This window comes from Sorex fumeus, unplaced genomic scaffold (genome assembly GCF_029834395.1).
Source record: "Sorex fumeus unplaced genomic scaffold, SorFum_2.1 ptg000008l, whole genome shotgun sequence".
Classification (NCBI taxonomy): domain Eukaryota; kingdom Metazoa; phylum Chordata; class Mammalia; order Eulipotyphla; family Soricidae; genus Sorex; species Sorex fumeus.
Window position 1 is genome coordinate 21,935,541 of NW_026606065.1, and position 16,728 is coordinate 21,952,268.

The 16,728-nt window shown below is 49.0% G+C and overlaps 1 pseudogene; it reads right to left on the bottom strand.

The window, feature by feature from the left end:
• Window positions 1–2,696: 2,696 nt before the first annotated feature.
• Window positions 2,697–10,380, bottom strand: LOC130018768 (transcription factor BTF3-like; annotated as a pseudogene).
• Between the last annotated feature and the right edge of the window lie 6,348 nt (window positions 10,381–16,728).

A 16,728-nucleotide genomic window follows, 5' to 3' on the forward strand; every position in this document is an offset into this window, starting at 1 on the left:
CCTCCCCACCCCTGGGAGCCCCAACTTCCAGGTGTCTCTAAGCCCAGGCCCTTCCCTGCTCCTCTGCTTACTGAGACAGGTCCCCAGGAGACGGCAGGGGTGAGGGGAGGCCTCGCTCCAGCTGCTCTCATTCACTCAACCCACCAGTGGGCTCCCACCCCTGTCAGGAGGCCAAAGGCTTCTCTCAGACAAGATCTGAGTCGCCTGGCCCCCATCTCCATCCCCTGCAGGGTCCGAGCAGACACCTCACCCCCTCACCTGCAGGTCAATTCCTGCCAACCATTCTCACTTCCTGTCTGTCTCACAAGCACAAGTCCACACACTGGTTTGGGTTTACTGTGATACCTCCTTTCTCCCCGGGTATGTGTATGTGTGTCTCTTGGCTGAGCCAGGGCACACACCTGGCTGTTTCTGGGGCCCACACCTGGCTGTGCCTGGGCCCACACATGACTGTTTCCGGTGCCCACACCTGGCTGTTTCTGGGGCCACACCTGACTGTTTTCGGGGCCCACACCTGGCTGTGCTCACAGGGCCTTGTGTGGTGTCAGGGTCTGAAGCACGTCTGCAGCAACTGCAGCTAAACAAGCACCACAAACGTTCCGCCTCTCGACTCCTTTACTCCCCTTTGCGCCCGCCAGTTCAAAGTCTTTTTAATGACTTCCAGAACCAGCTTTTCCTCAGTGATGCCCTTATGGGCAGTTCTGAGCTTCACGGGCAGTCCTCACTGACCAGCATGTGTGTAACTGAACACAAACCCTCTGTTGGGGTCCCGTCGTCCACCAGGGTCCAAGTGAGGCTGCACCACGTGGCTCTGATACAGGTGAGCAGATTTGGGGCTGGGTGCCTGGGCCCACACCTGGCTGAAGTCACCTGTGAGCCCTCCAGAACGTTCCCCCAAGTGCATAGAATAATCCTGGCCCTGAGCACGGCACATGGGCGGCCTCTGCAGGCAAAGCCAGCTGTGTGCAAGGAGGATGGGCAGAGGGGAGGGGCTGGGTCTTCCCTACAGAGGGAGCTGCGGGCACTGCCATCCTGAGAACCCAATGACCACCTTCTGCACCAGAGTGTGTTCAGGGAGTCACAGCCCCACAGGAAGGTATTTCTGGCTTGCTGGCTTCTGGTTTTGGCGATGGTGGGTCTGTGCATACGGAGCTGCCTTTCACACGCTCCTTTTTCTCAGCGTGAGCATAAACCAACCACAGTTATGGTAAATTTAATACACAAAGCAAGCTTCCCGGTTCCTTATCTCGTCCACTCAGGAACGAGCCCAGTGGGAGGAGATGTAAGACAAGCAATGTTAGGGGTTAGCCAGGAAATGGGAAAACAGCATAAGATAATTCTGTGAGTCATTGTATTAAAAACTGCAGAAAACAGTGAGAAACAGAATGATGAATGAGTGGTCTAAGAGTACGAAGGAGGGGGGAGGGAGATGGACAAGGGTTAAGCGCTGGCCTTGCCCCCCCCTCAGCTGACCCATCTGATCCTTGCTGTGTCCCTGAGCCCAGCCAGGAGTGATTCCTGAGCACAGAGCCAGGAGTAAGTCCTGAGCACAGCCAGGGGTGGTCCAACTCCCAGCAATACCAAGAACAGACACTTTGATAATGACTTTTTATTTTGGAGGGGTCACACCTGGCGATGCACAGGGGTTACTCCTGGCTCTGCACTCAGGAATTACCCCTGGCGGTGCTCAGGGGACCATATGGGATGCTGGGAATTGAACCCAGGTCGGCCGCGTGCAAGGCAAATGCCCTACCCTCTGTGCTATTGCTCCAGCCCCAAGAACAGACACTTTGGGAAGGCTCCCTTACAGGCTCTGTTGGGAAGGAAAAGGGGGTCTCCTATAAAGCTGCCAGTGGCTCAGGCCTTGCAGCCAGGCGAGAGACTTAGACTGGACCCTCAGTGCTCGGCACACAGATGATCCCTGAGACCCCACAAGGATTATGTTTCAGGAAAAGGAAGCATTTTCTGGCAGAAATAAATCTGCCTTTATTCATATTCACCTCTTCAATTCCAGAGATATTGTTTACCCCTAACTTTTTTTTTTATTTTTGGGTCACACCGGCGATGCACAGGGGTTACTCCTGGCTCTTTACTCAGGAATTACTCCTGGCGGTGCTCAGGAGACCATATGGGATGCTGGGAATCGAAACCGGGTCGGCTAGCATCGTTCCAGAGAAATCTGATTTGGAAGGTAGAAAGCGGATCACCTGTCATTTGACCAGAAAATAATGGCAATTTGAAAAGATAAAAAAAAAAAAAAGCACAGCCTAGCCATTTCTGACAGAAACAGGGGCGCTGTCCACACCCCTCCTCCTCCAGTCACATCACTGGGAGAGGCTGCGTGCTGTCACTGAGGTGCAGATTTTGGCCATGCTTGACCCCAAATCCACTTTGGTGATATGTTGGTTTGGGTTTTAGATTTTTTTAAATTCTGGGACAAAGGTTCCATCAAAGAAGGTTTTATTTGTTTTGAATTTTATTTACTTTTTAAAAATTAATTAATTAATTAATTAATTTTGCTTTTTGGGTCACACCCGGCAATGCACAGGGGATACTCCTGGCTCTGCACTCAGGAGTTACTCCTGGCGGTGCTCAGGGGACCATATGGAATGCTGGGAATTGAACCCGGGTTCGCCACGTGCAAGGCAAACGCCCTACCCGCTGTGCTATCTCTCCAGTCCCTATTTACTTTTTTTTTAATCCTCCCTGAGATCTAGAACCTCATCATCGTCATCCTCTCGAGTCGCGAGTGGTGCTTTTCCATCCATTGGACCATTCAGGCAGAGTTTCAGCCAGTCTCCTTAAACTAGTCGGACTGGCTGCACCAAGCTGGTTCAAGAGGCTGGGAAGCTTTTCTGTCAGCTGCTGTGCTCAGCATGGCCTATAATGGTGACAGTGATTGCTGCCAGGGACGCTTGAACTTTAGAGTTATTAAAGTGGATCACTTTTCCTTGGTTTGTGAACATATTCACCTCCTCAATACCAGAGATATTGTTTTTTTTTAAAGTTTTCAGGCTTTTATTAAACATGATTCTGATGTGCTTATATTCCCCCCTTTTATTTATTTATTTATTTATTTTTTTATTATTAGTGAAACACCATGAGGTACAGTTGTAGATTTACAAATCTTTGTGCTTCGATCTAGGTCATACCACGATCAAATACCCATCCCTCCACCAGTGCCCATTTTCCACCACCAGGATAATGTCCCTCCCCCCCATCCCCCCCATCCCCCTATCCTCCCCTGCCACTGTGGCAGGGCATTCCCTTTTGTTCTCTCTCTCCTTTTGGGTGTTGTGATCAGCAAAAGAGGCACTGAGTGGCGAATATGTTCAGTCCAGTCTACTTTCAACCTGCATCTCCCCTCCTGGGAGGATCCTCCAAACACCCTCCATTTGGTGTTCCCTTTTCTATCTGAATTGTCCTTTCCCCTAGAATACCCGGCTGGCCTCTAAGCTATGGAGTAATTCTCCTGGTGTTGATCTCAGCTATTCTTGGGTATTAATCTCATATTTTGTTATTTTATATCCCCCAGATGAATGCAATCTTTCTATGTCTATCCCTCTCTTTCTGACTCATTTCGCTTAGCATGATACTTTCCATATTGTACCACTTGTATGTAAAGTTCATGACTTCATCTTTTCTAAGAGCTACATAGTACTCCATTGTGTAGATGTACCAAAGTTTCTTTAACCAGTCATCTGTTCTTGGGCACTCAGGTCTCTTCCAGTTTCTGGCTACTGTAAAGAGTGCTGCAATGAACAAACAAGTGCAGATGTCACTTCGGCTACACATTTTTGCCTCTCTGGGATATATTCCCAGGAGTGAATACCAGAGATATTGTTTACGCCTAACTTCTTTTTTTTCTTTTTTGGCTTTTTGGGTCACACTGGCGATACACAGGGGTTACTCCTGGCTCTTCACTCAGGAATTACTCCTGGCAGTGCTCGGGGAACCATATGGGATGCTGGGAATCAAACCCGGCTTGGCAGCAAGCAAGGCTAACACCCTACCCACTGTACTGTTGCTCCAGCCCCTATGCCTAACTTCGTTAGGAGAAATGAAGTTTCTTGTCATCTGCTATAGCTGTTCTATGAATCACCTTCTTTCTGCGAGCAGTTCCTTTCCCACCAGTGTGCACTTGGGCTTGCAGTTTGGTGAGCTTCTCTTGGTTCATTGTTTCTTTCATCTTGTTGGAGCAGAAATGGGACCACTCGGGGGACTAAGGGCTGGTGCTCAGGGGGTCTCGGTGGACCAGCTGAGATTAGGCATGCACATGTGGGGACGCAAGACAGCAGCTAGAGGGAGATGGGAAGCGGGCGGGAGCTAGAGGGAGACTCGAGGAGCCCTAGAGGGGGATGAGTGAGAGCCCTCCCTGCCCCAAGGGACCCAGGCTCAGCAGCCGGCCTCCACTACCCAACTGCTGCCACGCTCCAGGCCACTTTCCTGGTGCTCAGGCCGAGCCTCAATGCAGGAGTGAAGTCCCACAAAACCCAGGTAATGCGGAACTTTGTGATCTTGGACTCTGGACTCAACGGGACCTGGAACAGAGATCCTTTGCCTGATTCCCCCAGTCTCCAGTGACCCAGGGATCACACCCAAAGCCACCTCCTGCCGGTGCCAGATAATCTCCTCATCGACCAATCTCCAGAACTCACGGATGCTCCTCCCAGATGGGAATATAAAAGGAGGCCCCCATAACCATGCCACCGGACTCCGTGCCAGGCTGTTTTCACTCGGGGTACCCCAGAGGGAGTCGGGTGAGAGTCCTCCCCGCCCCAGGGGGCCCAGCCCTGGCAGCCGACCTCCACTACCCAACCGCCGTCACACTCCAGATCACTTTCCGGACACATCATTAGACACTTCCTACCCATTTTCCATGATTACCACACCATGTTTGATGGGGTTCAGGCAGTAGGCAACAAATCACAGAGAGAAATATATGGTTCTCTCTGTGATTTGTCCGGCAAGCAACTGAGAGTATCTTCCCTACAGAGGGAGCTGCGGGCACTGCAGAGCCTAGCAAGCTCCCTGTGGCATATTCAATATGCCAAAGCCAGTAACTATAACAGGTTTCATTCTCCTGACCCTGAAAGAGCCTCCAATCATTGAGAAAGACGAGTAAGGAGAGGCTGCTAAAATCTCAGGGCTGGGGCGAATAGAGACGTTACTGGTGCCCACTTGAGTAAATCGACGAACAATGGGATGACACTGATACAGTGATTTTTTAAAATTGAATCACAGTGAGATACACAGTGACAAGGTTGTTCGTAATTGGGTTTCAGTCATACAATGTTCCAACACCCGTCCCTTCACCAGTGCACATTTCCTACCACCAATGTCCCCAGGTTCCCTACCCTCCACCCACCTGTTGCCTACCATAGACGTGAAAATTTTATTTCAGGGGATTATTCAGACCTGAAAAGGACCTCCATCATTTTCCAACCAAACAGGTCAGCAGCTGAAGGATTGAAGGGCTAAGACTGAATGCCGTGCCTACAGGCTTGAGCGGAAGTACAACCTCGAGACAGCAACACCAACATAACAAGAGAACAATGGGAGGTTTACGGGGGTGGCTAGAGGGGTGCTAGGCATCCTAGATGAAAAAGAAAGTGATTATTTGGGGGACCACACCTGGCAGGCTCAGGGGACCCTATAGGAGCTGGGGATTGAGGCAGCCACAAGCAGTGCCAGGGCCTGCCTGCTGTACCCGCTCTCTGGCCCTGGAAAAGGGATTTTACAGCTGGAGTAAAACTTTCCCAGTCTGTGGAGGACCAGAAATCGCGTGTGAATTGCTCGCTCACCCTGTTACAAACTACAAGACTGTTGCTATCTCTGTGGGCCACGTGGAGAGCCACAGAGCTTCTTTTTTTTTTTTTTTTGCTTTTTGGGTCACAACTGGTGATGCACAGGGGTTACTCCTGGTGGTGCACAGGGGACCATATGGGATGCTGGGAATCAAACCCAGGTTGGCCGCATGCAAGGTAAACGCCCTACCCACTGTGCTATCTCTCCAGCCTCACAGCTGGAGAGACAGCTTCTTTTTTTTTTTTTTTTTGCTTTTTTAGGGTCACACCCAGTGATGCACAGGGGTTACTCCTGGTTCATGCATTCAGGAATTACTCCTGGCCGTGCTCAGGGGGGATGCTGGGAATCAAAGCTGGGTTGGGCCATATGCAAGGCAAACGCCTTACCCGCTGTGCTATCGCTACAGCCTGACAGAGCTTCTTACTGCCTGGAAGATTCATCAAAAAACCTGACAGGGAACATGGCAACTTCCATCACAAATGGCAGGAGAGAAGGACGGGAAACAATGAGGGGCCTAAACTCACCAAAGCTAAAGCATAAAGAACTCACACAGGCGTAAGTTTGGGGAGAAAATGAGAAACCCCAGAGGGAGTACAGGTTTGGTTGTCTGAAATGATGGAATGAATGATTTTGTAGGGAGACAAATTAAAGCAAACAAAGAAGTATAAAGACACTATCGAATATGAAAATGGGACAGCCAAGAGCCAACAGGGATGCCCAGGAAGGGTGTGGGGAGAGTCTGCGCCAACCTCTACAGACGCATGAGGGAACCCGGAGCTGCTGTAGGCATCCTGCGCACGGGAAATGAGCTAAGACCAGGAAAGCAGATGGAGAAGGGCGCCATCACTCCTGGCACAGTGCCAGGGAAGAAAGGGAAACAGTGAGAAGGGAAAATGGGTCCAAACGGGTGAAATTCTATGATGGAACACCAAATACTTCAAACAACTTTCTCTTTTATTATTTTAAAAAGATTTATGTAAAATAGCTCCTTATCTGGTTCCCACATTCTTTTCTACTATTTGGGGACGACACCCCACCCCATGTCAGGGTCACTCCTGGTGTTGAGGGGACCGTGAGGTGCTGGGACCAAAGCTGGGTCTCTGCAGGGAAATCCCGGACCCCCACTCGCTGAGATGTTCTTGGAATTCATATTCTCAAATCCTTCTGTATACTTGTAGGGATTACTTTAAAAATGACTTTTCATGCTTAAAAACAAACTACTGACTTGAGATTTTTCTCTTTAATTTCATGGAGGGACAGCTAAAACTTATTGTTGTCTAGGTGACAAATGGAAGGCTCGACTCGCTATTTTGATTTGTTTTTATTTTCCTTACAGCTCTTTGTCTCCCTTTATTCTAGCGCCTTCTGTTAACTGCTTTCATTCATTTCCTTTCTTGTTATATATAAACACGCGGTCATTAAATTTCTTATGAATATGCAGCTTGTGAAATTCAACTGGATTGGTTAATGTTTTCCCATTAATATTTTAAAGAAAATCTGAAAAATGTTTCCACTTGGGCCTAAAAGTCATTTAAGAGTATCTAAGTGAGTTTCATTTCCACTCATTTGGAGAGTTTTTTTCCTTATTAATTGCCAGCTCATTGCAATGCATTTTGATGATTTTCTCTTACTACTTCTATTTATAAAATTCCATTCCTTCCACTATAGATTAATAATGTTGCCATTTTTTTTAATTTATTTATTTATTGAATCACTGTGGGAAAAGTTACAGAGCTTTCAGGTTTAGGTCTCAGTCATGTAAATATCAAACACATTTCCCTTTACCAATACTTATTTTTAACCCCGAACCCCAATAGACCCCCACCTCCCCCCACCCCTCCCAATTCTTGTGAGGCAGATGAGTTCTAGTTAATACTCTATCTACTTTGACTAGATAGATTGTTTCGATAGAAGATGCACAATTATTGTTTAGAGTTTACGACCCACCCCCCACAATCAGATATGCTGAAACAGCGTTGTGAAATGATTTGCTTTCTACAACTTGGTTTAAGAATAAAATGATGTCGGGTTTTGAATTTCTGCTATTTTACTTATTGACCCTGGAAGAATTTCTATTAAAAGTTAGATAGTTAAGAGATTGGTTTCTGTGCCCTGGAGTCGTGGCCGTGCCGGAGAGCCGCTCGTGGGGGGCAGCCGGCGACCTCGGTGGGGCGTGGGGGACGGCCCACAAAGCCCCCCTTCCCATGAGGTCCCCGCCGCTCCCGCCGAGCCCGGCTCAAACCTGCTGTCCACAAGGCTCCCGTGCGGCCGCCATCTTTCTTTCCAGCATCTGGATTTTATAGTCCAATAATGTTGCCATTTATCTTACAAAACAGGTGCTTGAAAAAGTTAGTTTCTTACTAATTTTATTATTTGTACTTATTTTTATGTCTGTAAGATATATATGTACATATGTATGTGTATATCTATACCTCTCTATGTATATATGTACATATGTATGTATATGTATAGATATATATCTCTCTATATAGAAAGAGATGGAATTATAATTTTCTATGTGTCTTTTTTTCCTGTTCATGTCAGGTGGTTTCCCCCAAGTTTTTAGCTTTATCTATATTGATGTAATATTTAGAACAAAGATACTAAAAAAAGAGAGGAAGAGAATGACATGTCCACTAAGGTTTTTTCCACCAAGCAAAGAGCATGCAAAACCTCCTTCCCAGGCCGTCATCCTCCAGAGACCATTGGACAGTCAGGTCTGGGCCTCACGGGATGGGGGTGGAGCCGGGCCTGTCCTCCCCACCCCAACGAGACCCCAAGTCATCGCCCACGAACGAACGCCTCTCTGGCTCCTGATCAAGCTGCTCAACGGCCATGATCCCAGAGACTCAGGAGCAAATCTCAAAACCCAGTGGCTTTTGGCAGAAATCCCTCCAGATTTAAATGCTAAAATTTCGGAATTTCAAAATCTCATGGCCCTACTGCAGCCACGCGACATCATATGTTATTCATAACCAGCAATAGAACACAAATTGTCTACTGTTGCCTTTTCAGCAGATCTGAGTGTTGGGGTAAAATCTCAAATAATAATGGTGGGTCTGGTGTCAAAATATTGAATGTGATCAAAGTAGAGAGAGAGTAATGTGGAAATCATCTGCCCCATAGGTAGGGGGAGGGGGTGAGATGGGGGTATACTGGGGGTTTTGGTGGTGGAGAGTGGGTCCTGGTGAAGGTATGGGTGTTTCATTGTATGACCAAGATTTAGACCTGAAAGCTTTGTAATTGTTCTCTCAGTGATTCAATAAATAAAATTATAAAAAAATGAAAAAAAAAAGTAAGGTGGAGTTCATGCACAATTCAATCAGCTAATCAGTGGCTGAATAAATAGCAGTACTCCTACATAAAAAAAAAAAAACACCTCCTTCCCATTAATTGAGAAAGCTCGGTTCTGGCGTCCGTGGGCTGGGGCAGAGATGCTGCAGACAGAAGTCCTTGCTGAGCAGCCTTCCACGGAAGCATTTCCTCTTCCTTCACGCCGAGGCAAGGACGACAAGTGAGTTGAACATGATGTCTCAGGTGAGGAGCGGGGGGAGGGGCAGCCTCGGGAGGGAGTGGGCCGAGTCCACCTCACCTGCCCCTCACCAGAGAAGCACCTGGGCAGGCGAGGGCTGAAGGTGGACCGGGAGGTCAGCCGAGAAATCCCCAGCACCAGGTGGCAAGCACCGGCCATACCCGAGTCCCCCTGATCTACAGGGCAGGGGACCGAAAAGTCCCAAAGGCCAGTTTATTCATGTGAAATAAACCTGCCAATAGTCACTGGTCACTGATTCAACCACTTCTTGCAGTGATGCTGACGGGTGTGCAAATACACATCTGAAGCAGTGTCGGAAGCACAGAGGCTGGGCTGGGCAGGGATTTATTTTTTTTAATTAATTGTCACTTGTCCCGTTCATTGATTTGCTCAAGTGGGCGCCAGTAACGTCTCCATTCATCCCTGTCATGTGATAGTGTAGCCCAGTGGCATATTAGGGGCTCTTTCAGGGTCAGGGGAATGAGACCCGTTATTGTTACTGTTTTTGGCATATTGGAATATGCCATGGGGAGCTTGCCGGGCTCTGCCGTGCGGGCGGGATACTCTCGGTACCTTGCTGGGCTCTCCGAGAGGGACAGAGGAATCAAACCTGGGTTGGCCTTCTGCAAGGCAAATGCCCTACCCACTGTGCTATCGCTCCAGCCCCTGGACAGAAATTTAGATGAATTTTGTCTGTTCGGTTTGGGGGGCCAATCTGATGGTGCTCAGGGCTTACTCCTGGCTCTGTGCTCAGGGATCACTCCTGGTGGTGCTCAGGGGTCACTCCTGGTGACTCTCAGGGCTCACTCCTGGCTCTGTGCTCAGAGGTCACTCCTGGTGGGGCTCAGGGCTCACTCCTGGCTCTGTGCTCAGAGGTCACTCCTGGCGGGGCTCAGGGGACCATATATGGTGCCGGGATCCAACCCAGGTTGGGTGTGTGCAAGGCAAGCGCCCTACCCACTGGACTATCTCTCTGGCCCCTTCGTTGGATTAATTTCATAGTTACTGTTATCACTCCGGGGAACCCGCAGGGACACAGAATCATTCCCAGGAACCCGAGTGCCCACAGAGGCTTCTAGGGACGAGCCTTGGAGGGAACAATAGGGTGAGTCCAGGAAGTGCCCCTGACCCGCTAAATGCCCAGGTGATTGCTGACCATCTGTGAATCAATTGCTAGAGAACAGTTGACCCCTTTCAAAGATGGTTGTCTGCAGACTTACATGTTTATATACTCTAGAAATAAGTGCGTGCTCAGACATTTGATCGCCTGTGGGTGGGAGGCTATTTGGTTTGGTGGCGCAGGGCCCCTGTGAGGTCCGTAGGTTTGAGCCTGGGTCAGTGTGTGCCAACCACTGCCTGCCCCACCCGCAGGGTTGCCTCTGGCTTGGCACACAGAAACTGGTGCGCCACCCTCACCAGCAGACTCTCCAACACTCACTCTCTGGATTAAAAACCCCTGGAGATACATCTAAACAGATCTTTTCTCATTGTGCTTTTGGTATAATACAGTAATTCAAATTTACTCATTGGTCTGGATACCCATTTGATAGACCACCAACTGTAAAAACAAAGTCCTTTCAAGAATGAACTAGAAGCAGGCGGAGAGTACAGCAGGGAAAACATTTGCCTGGGGTACAGCTGACCCAGGTTCAATCCTCAGCATCCCATACAGTCCCCTGAGTTCCTCCAGGAATCGTCCCTGACCACAGAGCCAGGTGCTACCAGGTATGGGCCAAACCCTTCCTTCCAAAAATGAACCATGATGGCCAGAGAGATAGCACAGCACGTGAGGCGTTTGCCATGCACACGACCTACCTGGGTTAGATCCCCAGCACACAACATGGTCCCCTGATCCCCGCCAGGAGGGATCCCTGAGTGCAGAACCAGGAATAAGCCCTCACCACGGCTTCCTGTAGTCCTGCCGGCTGCCCTCCCGCCCACCAACAATCAGAAGGAACTGTTGGCTTTTTGGGGGTTAAAACTCAATTGACTGTAAACAATTAAATTTCTTTCTGAACTCTCAACTCTAGGTTATTGATTTGTCTTAACTGCTGAAAGTAGCCTTGATGTAAACCTTAAGGTTAAGACAGAGCAGCCTCTTAATTTTGTTGTCTTTATTGCAGGGAGGGGGCTCCCTGGGGACCATATGCCATGCCGGGGATTGAGCCTGGGTTGGTTGCAGTTGAGGCTCTACTTGAATGACTGATCCTTAATGAATAAATAAAACTAATTTTGCATATATATATATACATATATATATATATATATATATATATATATATATGTTGCTTTTTGGGTCACACCCAGCAATGCTCAGGGGTTACTCCTGGCTCTGCACTCAGGAATTACCCCTGGCAGTGCTTTGAGGACCCTATGGGATGTCGGGGATTGAACCCAGGTCAGCTGTGTGCAAGGCAAATGCCCTACCTGCTGTGCTATCGCTCCAGCCCCTGATTTTGCTTATTAACCTTGAGTCCTTGAACCATGTTAAACCCACCAATAAAAAAAGTTTTCAGTGTATTTCTAAGGGATTTTTCTTCAGACAAGACCGTGTCCCCTGAGGAGAATTCCTCCTCTCTTTTGATCTACATGCTCTTCATCGGACTTCACCATCCTGCAGGCAAGGCCCCCTTTCCAGGGACACAGACGTGAACGATGACTTGGCTGTAGCTGCTTGGGAGGGGGTGGGGTGTAATCTTTTAAGTATTGCGTCAGCTGTGCGTTCTAAATGCTCCTTGTAAGCTTCATCAGTCCTCCCTGCCTGTGGCTGTGTGGTTTTTATTATGACAATATGTTGAATGACACTGAATACTTTCTTCCACTCACATGTTTTTTTTTAATTTTTATTTTTTTTTAATTAGTGAGACATCATGAGGTACAGTTGTAGACTTACAAATTTTTGTGCTTGCTTATTGGGTGTTGTGGTTTGCAAAAGAGGCAATGGGTGACAATCATGTTTGATCTATAGTCTACTTTCAGCATGCTTCTCCCATCCTGGGAGGATCCTCCCAACACCCTTTATTTGGTGCTCCCTTCTCTATCTGAGCTCCCTTTTCCCCTAGCATGTGTGGCTAGCCTCCAAGCTATGGAGTAAACCTCCTGGTACTAATCTCGGCCATTCTTGGGTGTTAGTCTCCTATTTTGTTACTTTATGTTCCCCAGATGAATGCAATCTTTCTATGTCTATCCCTTTCTCTCTGAGTCATTTCGCTTAACGTGATACTTTCCTCACATGGTTTTATGGAGTGAGCTGAGTGCCCCACGAAGTTCACAAGCTGAAATCCCAGCCCCCATGTATTCAGACATGAGGTCTCTGGAGGTAAATGTGGCCCTGCATTAGGTCCCTGACTGACAGCGCGGCATCCATATGAGAGCGAGGTCTCTAGGGTCTTGGGGGAAAGGGCCGGTGGGCAGGAGCTGTCTGCAGCCGCAGGGGTCCAGACCCCGGCCTTCCTGCCTCCAGAACTGGTGAGAACATCTGTGGGAAAAGCGAGCAGTCTTTGGTGCTGTCGCCATGACCCAGCATTCCATTGATTGACTTCTAGATTTCTTTATAGGGGCCACTGCGAGGCCTGGTGATGGGGCTGATGGGTCAGTCCACCAGAAGCACCAAGGCCACGAAGGTCGTGCAGGGGTGGTCTTACGGTGCTGGGGATCAAACCCGCGTCGCACACGACCTTTGAGCTTTGTCCCATTTGCTGTTGAGACTGAAAATCAACCAAGTCAATCTGGTCTCAGAGCACAGCCCTCTGCCCTCGCTTGGGCGGTGTTCTAAAGCATCTTGAGGATTTCTTCACACATGATCATTTGCTTTCTGTGATGGCTAGACTGACGGGTGAAATACAAATGGGGTCTAAGAAGCAGATGACACGATGGGCCTGAGCGGTTTCCTGGTCTTACCTGCTGTGTTCTAAGTGTGTGCAGGGGAGAATGTGCCAAGCAAACATGCGCTGAGGATTCGGCCTCAGGGACACCAGCTTGGGAAGAAGTGACGTCCAAATGCTCTGTTCGACATTCTTTTATGATCACTCCACCTTCATCGCTAAGCTGTGTCACCTACATGTGATTATTTCGATCAAGAATGTACTAAGCGGGTGGGGAGCAGAGGAGGGGCCAGGCTGAGAGGCATCCTCAGGGGAAGGTGGGAGTGTGCAGGTAGGGAAAGCCCACCCACATGCCTTTCATCTGCAGGGAGGGGTTTGGGGTTCTCCCTGTGCACACCGGGGGCTTGGGCTGCCCCTGCTAAGGGCCGGGACCCTCGTTCATCCTGCATGGCTCTGCTCTGTATCCCAGGGGCCCGGGGGCCAGGGACATGTTTGGCCAAATGTCCTTCCTTCCAACTATTGCCCAGGCAGACTGGCCCTCTCCCTTTCTTCTAGTTTTACTAACATAAGAGAGTATTAGAGCCCATTGGTGGAGGGATGGGTATTTGATCATTGTATAGTTGAAACCCAAGCAGAAAAATTTGTAAGTCCAGAACTGTACCTCATGGTGTCTCACTAATAAAAATTTTATATATATATATGACAGTATTAGAGAGTATCATAGGATTCTAAGTTTTAGATTCTAAGGAAGAACTGTTCCAAAAGAAATAAATTACAGGACTAGAAAGGGAGTATTTCAGAACATCTGTCCCTTAAAAAAAAACAGAAAACAAGTTATGCAGTATACCCTCCCAAATGAGACAGAACTGAGAAAAACTGATCTTCACCGACAGTTCTATTAGAACTAATGCAACTACAGTCCACAATTCTATCAGAGTAAACAAAAATGAGGAAATTCCCTTCTTAGGCACTTCTAGCCTGCCTTTTCATTTAATGGAGAGAAAAAGAGAAGAAGAGGAAGAGCAGTGTACCTCCTCAGCTAGACTCCAGTGAACAGCGCGTTGGTAAACAAGTGCCCCGTGAACTGCTGTTTGGTTGCATTTGATGGTTTTCCGAGTGACTGTGTCCATCATCGTTGTGGCTCAGGCCCCTCGGAACTGCCTCCTGCCACTTTCACAAGCTTTGCAGGTGAAACAGAGAGAGTCTTATGCCTTCTGCTCCCACAGAGGATGCAATTCCCATCCACACCATGCCAGGCTGAGCTCATTCATTCAATATTTGCTGAGTTCCAGATGTGTCCAAGGGGTCCCTCAGCTCAAAGCTATTCACTCCCAGTGTACACCCCTTTATAATACTGGGTTTTTTTTTCTCTTTGAGCATACACTTTGTGCATCCTCCCCCCCCCCCCCCCCATTTGATTAAAGCACTGTTGCTAAATTTGATGTTACATCAAGCAAAGACCGCTGCATGCACTTGGGCAAAATTGAATCTAGCTGATAAATCTGTATTTGGTTACTTGGTGTCTGCACACCGGCCACTTGAGACTGCTGTATAATCGAGGTGTAAAAGCCTTCATGTAGGACGCCCACAGTAGTAGGGAAACAGTCCAAGCAGTCGGGGGACGAGGGGACAAATCCTCATTCATCTCAGACTCCCTTCCAGCCTTGGTGTTCCTGCTCCTCTGGGCTCCCGTCCCAGCTCGGAGACACCTCGCCTCTCTGAAGGAGCCTGGGCTCCCCTTGGGGACATGCCCAGGGGACAGAGGTCACAGAAATGCCAGGTGGCTCCATCTCCTCACTGGTTTAGGTAAGGATCATCATCAAGTTTCCAAGGGGAAACTGTAGGCACCAAAGGGAATGTCCAGTGGGAGAAACAGTCTGGAGCATGGGGTCCTCTGCCCAGCACTGCCCCCTCCTGGTCTCTCCTCTGCTACTTCTGCAAAGAGGACCCGTCTGAGAAACCCCACCCCAGGCTACCGGCTTGTCTTTTGCTCAAGACCTGCTCACCTATGCCCCTGACCTCTGCTCAGCTTTGGCTGGTACTGTGCGGGGCAACACTCTACAGAACTGTTTCTGCGCCCGCTGCACCCGCCAACGATTCAATCACACGGATTGTGACTGACACTCCCAACCAATGTCTTGACGTACTTTTAGCTTCTCTCCAGGCCTGTGACTATTCTAGGCCTAACACTTTAAAGAATAAAAACAGGCCAGGGATTGCCTTTCTGCATCTTTCCCTTGGCAAATATTCCGGGATCACTTCATAATTGATGAACACATTCCAAATACACTGAGTACAAAGAGGTGCTGGGCGCTGCGGCAGATACCGTGGGAGACAGAGGAGAATAATCCTCGGCAGAAAAGAACCCTAGTCCGCCAGGTCTAGGGCTACCGCAAGAGCAAGAGGTAGCAAGGGAACGTGTGACTGTGTCATCAAGACCTGACCCGAATAGAAGCAGGTTTCAAAATGCACAGTGCAACCAGTGAGTTGGCAGTTCTGAGAAACGGAACGTGGTTGCCACAGCGGCCTTGGGTGGGGAGCTGGCTCGGGGCCAGCAGGTGAGAGGACGCTGGCCCTGACTGGAAGCGCCCGGCACAGGGCAGACACAGAAGCGAGGGGCCTTGGCCATCCAGAGTAAGGACACAGTGGGGAAGGGGCTCATCTCACCTGCGGGGACACAAGTGCGACCCCATACACCATCGAGGGTCCCGGAGAGTCCCCGGGTGACCCCTGAGCAGACCCGTGCATAGCCAGGCCTGGGCTGTCTGGGTGTCAGGGCAGTCGTGTTTGGTTCTCGGGGAGGACAGTACTGAGACACACTCCAGGCCCTGGCGAGGCGGAGAAAGGATGGGAACTGAGGAACGGCCATGGAGTTGGCAAGGAGCTGGCAGGCTACTGAGCCATCAGGGTCAGCGCCAAAAAGATCCAAACAGCCCGTGGGGCACAGCAAGCATCCGATCCATCTAGTGGCTATTGAAAACTGTTCCAAAGACTGGCCCGGCAGGAGAAAGGCAGGGGGAAGTTGTCTTACTGGAACAGCCCATGACAGGATGTTTCTAAAGCAACCCTCCTTCCAGCCTGGACAGTAATCAATCAGACCAATTCTTTGTGAGTGCTGTCTTTTCAACACCTCAAATCTACTCCTAGATGAATCAATCTTCTCGGCTGAATAAGCGAGGCAAAGAGCAGTCACCCTAGAGTTACAGGTGGAGGCGAAGGTTTTAAAGCCTGGTCCATTCTCAGTCACCTAGACCGTATCACTGAACTACTGGAATAGGCCCTGGATTATAATCAACGGCCAGCAAATTATTATTCGAAGCTTTCTTCTCGGGTTTTGGTAAGATTAACACACTCACTTCAGCCTTACAACTGTAGGTGTTCCAAAACTAGTTTACACAGTCAACCAGGACTTGATTCCAGGAGCCACATGTGGTCCCGGGTCCACCAGGAGTGAACCCTGAGACAGAACCAGGAGGAAACCAAGGCACTACTAGGAGTTCAATTTGTCTAAGCAGATGCAAGGGTAACGCTCTTTAGGATACAAGGCAATGTGAGAATTAGAGT